Consider the following 9,284-nt stretch of genomic DNA (forward strand, 5'->3'; position numbering starts at 1 on the left):
AGACCTCTGTCATGTGTGTGCTACTGACAGCCATACTTGGGCAGTGGCTGCAGAGAATAACAGACCATTGAATTAGTAGTAAGCAACACTTCGCCTCCTTTATCTAGAAGATTTCAGTGACATCAACAACTTTAATTTTTTAAAAACTTTTTTGACAACATGCATCTGAAAAGTAAGCAAAGGAATTACTCAAGCAGTCCAGGGTTTCAAAAATGACATAGCCTGACACTCAGAAGAAAAAGGTTGTTTTAATTAACATAAGTATTCCTCAGTTGTGTGTAAAATTGTTCCTTTCCACTTTTCTCTTTTAACTCTTCCCAAGGGTAGATGTTCAGCTTGTATATGTGGTCTCCTCCAGGCCACTGATAGGCAGTCAAAATGACTAGCTTCTGAAATGTGTTCTTAACAATAATTTGTTAAAAATGGTAATGCTTTCCCCAGAAAACCATCCCCTTGGCCTAGTCAAAGGTAGTGGTGGGAGTAAGAAGGAGGCTGAGCTCTACTTCATCTCCTTGGCTTCTCTGGATCAATAATTCTTAGAGAAGGAAGCTAGCCACAGCCAGTGTTGTAATCTGGGAACAATTATGGCATTTGGCAGTCTTCCTCCAGGAAGAACAGCAGCATCTTCTAACTCTAGAGGAAACTGATATTGGCATTGATTGCTCTTGTATGCACAAGAACTACTAAAACATGTTTTTCCATGTTGAATGTTTTGTGTTTGCAGCTTTTTTCTTCTAAACCGTGTATATAGTCAAGTTTTCTTTAGGACTGTATCACCGAATACCTACCAAAAATCAGTTTCCTCCGTTACTTGCAAGACCTTTAGACGTCCTTCTTGCCCTGCAATATAGTCAAAATTAATGGTATAATAAAATAGGTATATAATTTTATCTATGACAAAATTATAAGCAATTAGCAACCTAGCTTGAAAGTTTTAATAGAGAAGTAAAAATAACACTGACTGACATTAATGCAAATTCGGGATCAGTTATGTAGGATGCAGCTGCCAAGCTCTGTAGTCATACTGTTGGAACTGTTTATCTTCTTTCAAGAGAAACAACACTGTTGAAGGCAGTAATGTTACCTCTAGTGCCAACTCTGAAGTTAATATACAAAACAGGCCTTTAAAACTTCAGAAGAAAGTTTTGAAATTACATGTTTGTGACCTTTGTCAGGGCCAATTGCATTCTTTGTTCTGTGCTAGCATTAATTCAGTATGTTACTTTTTTTTTCTTTTTGAAATTAGAGGACGGTTACTACTAAAAGCCATGCTATGATGTGTCTTAATCTTTGGGAAGGAAATGCTCAGAGGGACCCCTGTGTCCTGTAAACTCCATCACAGAGCATATCAATAGGTGATGACCCAATACTGGCATTCTGCACATATGCAGTGCCGATTAATCCTCTCTGATCATGGCTGTGTGAATTGATTTAATGATATCAGTATAACCTTGCTTGCTGGAAGGTGATAACAAAATTGAGACTCTAGGCTGCAGCACCTGTGTTGCTGTTTTCATTGGGAAACAATTGGATGTGGAAATAGACAAGCTCTGGTGTTACATAAGCAAATTACACACACAGTTACATATAAACTAAAGAAAACCCTTTAGCTTGTGGTATCCAGCTTTAGCATTAGGTTGAAGCTTCAGGCTTTGGGCTTGAGATGAATTAACCTGTTTTGTGTTTGAGCTCTACTTGTTTTCTGCATGTGTTTTGCACACACTCAAGGGAGAAAATGAACTGTTCTGATAGCCTGGGATGGTACAAAAACATTGGAAGAAAACTAGCTGCTGCCATTCTTGTTCACAGTTTAAAGCCTTGTGGATAAATCACATAGCTCTTCTCCCAGTGTGGTAGTCATGTCTGGATGCAGTGAGAGACAGCTATAATATGAAGATGGGATCTGTGGGCTACTCATTCTGCATCTGCTCATGTGAGACCCTCCAGCTGAAATGTTCCATTGTGTACAAAGAATTGAAGTCTTTTTATGATGGCAGTGGTATATGCCGGTATATGTAAAAATAATCTTTGATAATGCATTAGGGAAAGAAAAAAAAAGACTGGAGTATCTGTAATACTGGTCTATAATCCCCTGGTTGGGAGCTACGGATTGGTATGTTTAGATAGGTATAGTACACTTGTGCAAAATGTGTCAAACATATCAGTCTTCTTGGGTTTATTTGTATACTTGCTTGTATGGAAGGAGAAAGCTACTTAAAAGATAACTTTGTACAAAAACTTTTGTCCTATTATGGCTTTATTAGTTGAAGTTAGTAGGGCTGATGAATAGCTTAGAATCATTAAGGTTGGAAAAGATCTCTAGGATCATCAAGTCCAACCATCAATGCAACACCACCATGCTTCCTAACCTCTGACCTGAAGTCATTTTTTGAACACCTCCAGGGATGGTGACTCCACCACCTCTCAGGGCAGCCTGTTCCAATGCCTGACCACTCTTTCAGTAAAGACATTTTTCCTAATACCCAATCTAAACCTCCCCTGATGCAACTTGAGGCCATTTCCTCTCATCCTATCACTAGTGACTTGGGTGAAGAGACCGACACCCACCTCACTACACCTACCTTTCAGGTAGTTGTAGAGAGTGATAAGGTCTTTCCTCAGCCTCCTCTTCTCCAGGCTAAACAACCCCAGTTCCCCAATCAGTTCCTCTTAAGATGTGCTCTCCAGACCCTTCACCAGCTTTGTTGCCCTTCTCTGGACACGCTGTAGTAGCTCAATGACCTGCGTGTAGTGAAGGGCCCAAAACTGAACACAATGTTCAAGGTGTGGCCTCATCAGTGCCAAGTACAGGGACACAATCACTTCCCTGCTCCTGCTGGCCACGCTATTGCTGATACAAGCCAGGATATGTTCATCAGTGTTTTTGGCTGTTTCCATTTACATTTGTATTAAACTGTTTATTTGTATGTATTTGTATTAAAGAGTGTGTTGTATGGTACACTGGTTATTTGTGTTGATATATTGACTCCATGTTTCTTAGATCTTTCTTTACACGTGCTGACTGTGGTAACTTTTAACATGTTTGGGTTTTTTTTTTTTGGTGTTTGTTTTGTCACAACTTGCTGTAGTTCACTGAATTAACTTACTGGAAATCATCAGTGTGTTTCTTTTTGGTTGTTCTGATATCAGACCATGTCTGAAAGCTGCTGAAGGTAGAAAAACATCTTGTTTCTTAAGGCAACAGACAGTTACAGGGTTGCATTCATCTCTTGAGTTACTACTTTACTTGCTAACACAAGTATCAGTGTAATCAAGGATAAATATTAGAAAAAATGATAGTCAATGAGTACTCTCTTTGATTCCAAGACTCCCAGTCAATTCGAATCAAAATAAGTCTGAGGTAACTGCAAGCTTATTTGAAATAGAGTAAGCAAACCATTCAAAATTATAATGAAAGATTAATTTGGGAAATGAATTTGATGTTGATTTATGTATTGTGGAAAATATTAGAAGTATCATAATACAAAAATGAACTAGAATTTTTAAATAAATGCTTTCATTTTTGAGATATGCATGTTATGTGCCTCTAAATCAAAGCTTACTTCATGGAGAGAGAGAGAGAGAAGAGTATTTTAAATATGAACGGTTATTAGGTAGTCTTGTAATGCTGCACAAACCTGAAGCAGCGATGATCTTGTAAACAGACTATCTGACACAACCTAAGGCTGTCAGACTATAATAAGCAGAAGTTTGTAAGTGGAACTGTCAAACACCAGTCAATCAGCAATATGACTATTGGATTTTTTTTTTCTTGAGGTTAAGGTGTATCAAGTAGGAGAGAGTTACATGATATGTGTGCAGGCATTACATTAAGATCTAAAAATGAGTTTAACTGTTATGTAGCAGGTTTGGTTTTGTTTTCTATGTAGTAGTGGCTTGCAGGTAACTTTGAAATGTTCTACTTGGAAAACCTTCTTAAGTTAATATAAAGCTTGAAATACTGTTGATGGAGTACCACATCACAAACTGTTTCACTTTGCTTTTATTTTGAAAGCTTTTTTCAGCTAGATTGGTAGGGTAGCGTGTTTTAGTTTTGAGGTCTGATTGCATGGTTGTACAATAATATTTTTGTTGAAGATGGTGCACCTCTAGGTTTCAGAAATATTTTCCATTACGTTTAAGCTTCAGAATAGTAGAAAGATAGACTATCCTGAGTTGGAAGGGACCTGTGAGGATCATTGAGTCCAACTCCAGAGTCCACAGAGGGCAACCCAAAAAATGAATCATATATCGACGTGTTGCCCAAATGCTCCTTGAACACTGACAATCTCAGGACCATGACTACTTCTCTGATTAGAATTAACAGTTTTGATAACAGACTTTTAAAGTGTTGTTCTTGCATTTTTGGGGGAAGGGAGGGATTGGGGGCGAGTGTGTGTGTCTGTGTGTGTGTGTGGGGGGCGTGGCGGTGTGTGGGGCGTGGCGTCGTGGTGTCTGGGTGTGTCGGGGTGTGTGTGGGTGGGGGTGGCGGCGTGGCTGCGCGTGTGGGGGTGGCGGCGTGGCTGCGCACGTGTGCGTGGCTCTGTGTGTCTCGGTGTGGCGGTGTGGGTGTGGCGGTGTGGGTGTGCGCGTGGGTGTGGGTGCGCGCGTGGGTGTGGGTGCGCGCGTGGGTGTGGGTGCGCGCGTGGGTGTGGGTGCGCGCGTGCGCGCGGCGGCGCGCGTGCGCGCGTGGGCGCGGCGGCGCGCGCGCGTGCGTGGGGGTGTGGCTGAGTGTGGGTGTGGGTGGGTGTGTCTGTGTGGGGGTGTCTGTGTGTGGGTGTGTCTGTGTGGGTGTGGGGGTGTGTGTGCGCGTGCGCGTGTGCGTGGCTGTGTGCGTGCGCGCGGCTCTGTGCGTCTCTGTGTGTGTGTGTGTCTCTGTGTGTGTGTGTGTCTCTGTGTGTGTGTGCGTGTCGGTGCGCGTCTGTGTGTGCGCGTCTGTGTGTGCGCGTCTGTGTGTGCGCGTCTGTGTGTGCGCGTCTGTGTGTGCGCGTCTGTGCGCGCGCGTCTGTGCGCGCGCGTCTGTCTGTGTGCGCGCGTCTGTGCGTCTGTCTGTCTGTCTTTGTGCCTGTGTGCCTGTCTGCCTGCGTGCCTGTGCGCGCGTGCGTGCCTGTGCGTGCCTGTGCGTGCCTGTGCGTGCCTGCCTGTGCGTGCCTGTGCGTGCCTGTGCGTGTCTGTGTGTGTGCGTGTCTCTGTCTGTGTGTGTGTGTGTGTCTCTGGGTGTGTCTCTGTGTGTGTGTGTGTGTGTGTGTCTGTGTGTCTCTGTGTCTGTGTGTCTCTGTCTGTGTGTGTGTACGTCTGTGTGTGTGTGTGCGTCTGTGTGTGTGTGTGCGTCTGTGTGTGTGTCTGCGTGTCTGTGTGTGTGTCTGCGTGTCTGTGTCTGCGTGTCTGCGTGTCTGTGTCTGCGTGTCTGCGTGTCTGTGTCTGCGTGTCTGTGCGTCTGTGTGTGCGTCTGTCTTTGTGCGTGTCTGCCTGTCTGTCTTTGTGCGTGGCTGCCTGTCTGTCTGTGTGCGTGTCTGTGTGCGTGGCTGTGTGCGTGGCTGTGTGCGTGGCTGTGTGCGTGGCTGTGTGCGTGGCTGTGTGCGTGGCTGTGTGCGTGGCTGTGTGCGTGGCTGTGTGCGTGGCTGTGTGCGTGGCTGTGTGCGTGTGTGCGTGGCTGTGTGTCGGTGTGTCTGTGTGTGGGTGTGTCTGTGTGTGGGTGTGTCTGTGTGTGGGTGCGTGTGTGTGTGGGTGCGTGTGTGTGTGGGTGCGTGTGTGTGTGGGTGCGTGTGTGTGTGGGTGCGTGCGTGTGTGGGTGCGTGTGTGGGTGCGTGTGTGGGTGCGTGTGTGGGTGCGTGTGTGGGTGCGTGTGTGTGTGTGTGTGTGGGTGCGTGTGTGTGCGTGTGTGTGTGCGTGTGTGTGTGCGTGTGTGTGTGCGTGTGTGTGTGCGTGTGTCTGTGCGTGCGTGGCTGCGTGCGTGGCTGCGTGCGTGGCTGCGGGCGCGGCTGCGGGCGCGGCTGCGGGCGCGGCTGCGTGCGCGCGCGCCTGTGCGCGTCTCTGTGTGTGCGCGTCTCTGTGTGTGCGCGTGTCTGTCTGTGCGCGTGTCTGTCTGTGTGTGCGCGTGTCTGTCTGTGTGTGCGCGTGTCTGTCTGTGTGTGCGTCTCTGTCTGTGTGTGCGTGTCGGTGTCTGTGTGTGACTGTGTGTGTGCGTGTGTCGGTGTGTGACTGTGTCTGTGTGACTGTGTCTGTGTGACTGTGTCTGTGTGACTGTGTCTGTGTGCGCGTCTGTGTGCGCGTCTGTGTGCGCGTCTGTGTGCGCGTCTGTGTGCGCGTCTGTGTGCGCGTCTGTGTGCGCGTCTGTCTGTGTGCGCGTCTGTCTGTGTGCGCGTCTGTCTGTGTGCGCGTCTGTCTGTGTGCGCGTCTGTCTGTGTGCGCGTCTGTGCGTCTGTCTGTCTGTCTGTGTGCCTGTGCGTCTGTCTGTCTGTCTGTGTGCCTGTGTGCGCGTGCCTGTGCGCGCGTGTCTGTGTGTCTGTGCGCGCGTGTCTGTGTGTCTGTGCGCGCGTGTCTGTGTGTGTGTCTGTCTGTGTGTGTGTCTGTGTGTGTGTCTGTCTGTGTGTGTGTCTGTCTGTGTGTCTGTCTGTGTGTGTGTCTGTGTGTGTGTGTCTCTGTGTGTGTGTGTGTGTCTGTGTGTGTGTGTGTGTCTGTGTGTGTGTGTGTGTCTGTGTGTGTGTGTGTGTCTGTGTGTGTCTGTGTGTGTCTGTGTGTGTGTGTGTGTGTCTGTGTGTGTCTGTGCGTGTCTCTGTGCGTGTCTCTGTGCGTGTCTCTGTGTCTGCGTGTCTGTGTCTGTGTCTGCGTGTCTGTGTCTGCGTGTCTGTGTCTGCGTGTCTGTGTCTGCGCGTCTGCGCGTCTGTGTGTGCGTCTGTCTTTGTGCGTGTCTGCCTGTCTGTCTTTGTGCGTGGCTGCCTGTGTGTCTGCGCGCGTCTGTGCGCGCGTGTGTGTCTGTGCGCGTGTGTGTCCGTCTGTGTGTCCGTCTGTGTGTCCGTCTGTGTGTCTGTGAGCGCGCGTGTCTGTGTGTCTGCGCGCGTCCGTGTCTGCGCGCGTCCGTGTCTGCGCGCGTCCGTGTCTGCGCGCGTCCGTGTCTGCGCGCGTCCGTGTCTGCGCGCGTCCGTGTGTGTGGCTGTCCGTGGCCGTGTGTGTGTGCGTGTCTGTGTGTGCGTGTCTGTGTGTGCGTGTCTGTGTGTGCGTGTCTGTGTGTGCGTGTCTGTGTGTGCGTGTCTGTGTGTGCGTGTCCGTGTGCGTGTCCGTGTGCGTGTCCGTGTGCGTGTCCGTGTGCGTGTCCGTGTGCGTGTCTCTGCGTGCGTGTGTCTGCGTGCGTGTGTCTGTGTGCGTGTGTCTGTGTGCGTGTGTCTGTGTGCGTGTGTGTGGCTGTCTGTGTGTGTGTGTGGCTGTCTGTGTGTGTGTGTGGCTGTGTGTGTCTGGCTGTGGCTGTCTGTGTGTGTGTGTGGCTGTGTCTGTCTGTCTGTGTCTGTCTGTCTGTGTCTGTCTGTCTGTGTCTGTCTGTGTCTGTGTCTGTCTGTCTGTGGCTGTCTGTCTGTGTCTGTCTGTCTGTGTCTGTCTGTGTCTGTGTCTGTCTGTCTGTGGCTGTCTGTCTGTGTCTGTCTGTCTGTGTCTGTCTGTGTCTGTGGCTGTCTGTCTGTGGCTGTCTGTCTGTGTCTGTCTGTCTGTGTCTGTCTGTCTGTCTGTGTCTGTCTGTCTGTGTCTGTCTGTCTGTCTGTCTGTGTCTGTCTGTCTGTGTCTGTCTGTCTGTGTCTGTCTGTCTGTGTGTGTGTCTGTGTCTGTCTGTGTGTCTCTGTGTGTCTGTGTGTGTGTCTCTGTGTGTCTGTGTGTGTGTCTCTGTGTGTCTGTGTGTGTGTCTCTGTGTGTCTGTGTGTCGGTCTGTGTGTCGGTCTGTGTGTCGGTCTGTGTGTCGGTCTGTGTGTCGGTCTGTGTGTCGGTCTGTGTGTCTGTCTCTGGGTCTGTCTCTGGGTCTGTCTCTGGGTCTGTCTCTGGGTCTGTCTCTCTGTGTGTCTCTCTGTGTGTCTCTCTGTGTGTCGGTCTGTGTGTCGGTCTGTGTGTCTGTGTGTGAGTCTGTGTGTGTGTCTGCGTCTGTCTGCGTCTGTGCGCGCGTCTGTGCACGCGTCTGTGTGTGTGTGCGCCTGTGTGTCGGTCTCTGTGTGTGTGTGCGCCTGTGTGTCGGTCTCTGTGTGTGTGTGTGCGCCTGTGTGTCGGTCTCTGTGTGTGTGCGCGCGCGTCTCTGTGTGCGCGCGCGCCTGTGTGTCCCTGTGTGTCTGTGTATCTGTGTCTTTGTGTTTGTCTGTGTGTCTGTCTCTGTGTCTGTGTGTCTGTGTCTTTGTGTGTGTCTCTGTGTGTCTGTCTCTGTGTCTGTGTGTCTGTGTCTTTGTGTTTGTCTGTGTGTGTCTGTCTCTGTCTCTGTGTCTGTGTGTCTGGCTCTGTCTCTGTGTCTGGCTCTGTCTCTGTGTCTGGCTCTGTCCCTGTGTCTGGCTGTGTGTCTGTGCGTCTGTCTCTGTGTGTCTGTGCGTCTGTCTCTGTGTGTCTGTGTGCCTGTCTCTGTGTGTGTGCCTGTCTCTGTGTGTGTGCCTGTCTCTGTGTGTGTGCCTGTCTCTGTGTGTGTGCCTGTCTCTGTGTGTGTGCCTGTCTCTGTGTGTGTGCCTGTCTCTGTCTGTCTGTGCGTCTGTGTCTGTGCGTCTGTCTCTGTGTCTGTGCGTCTGTCTCTGTGTCTGTGCGTCTGTCTCTGTGTCTCTGTCTCTGTGTCTCTGTGTCTCTGTCTCTGTGTCTCTGTGTCTCTGTGTCTCTGTGTCTCTGTGTCTCTGTGTCTCTGTGTCTCTGTCCCTGTGTCCCTCTGTCCCTGTGTCCCTCTGTCCCTGTGTCCCTCTGTCCCTGTGTCCCTCTGTCCCTGTGTCCCTGTGTCCCTGTGTCCCTGTGTCCCTGTGTCCGTCCGTCTCCGTCCGTCTCCGTCCGTCTCCGTCCGTCTCCGTCCGTCTCCGTCCGTCTCCGTCTCCGTCCGTCTCCGTCTCCGTCCGTCTCCGTCTCCGTCTCCGTCCGTCTCCGTCTCCGTCCGTCTCCGTCTCCGTCTCTGTCCGTCTCCGTCTCTGTCCGTCTCCGTCTCCGTCTCTGTCCGTCTCCGTCTCCGTCTCTCTCCGTCTCCGTCTCTCTCCGTCTCCGTCTCTCTCCGTCTGTCTCCGTCTCTGTCTCTGTCTGTCTCTGTCTGTCTCTGTCTGTCTCTGTCTGTCTCTGTCTGTCTCTCTCTC

At 49.9% G+C, this 9,284-nt stretch overlaps 1 protein-coding gene across 4 annotated transcripts in view; it reads left to right on the forward strand.

The window, feature by feature from the left end:
* PTPN13 (protein tyrosine phosphatase non-receptor type 13) overlaps window positions 1–9,284 on the forward strand; it is a 134,871-nt gene that overhangs the window by 37,552 nt on the left and 88,035 nt on the right. The gene's annotated exons all lie outside the window — the stretch shown is intronic.

Source organism: Phalacrocorax aristotelis, chromosome 4, assembly GCF_949628215.1.
Source record: "Phalacrocorax aristotelis chromosome 4, bGulAri2.1, whole genome shotgun sequence".
NCBI lineage: Eukaryota > Metazoa > Chordata > Aves > Suliformes > Phalacrocoracidae > Phalacrocorax > Phalacrocorax aristotelis.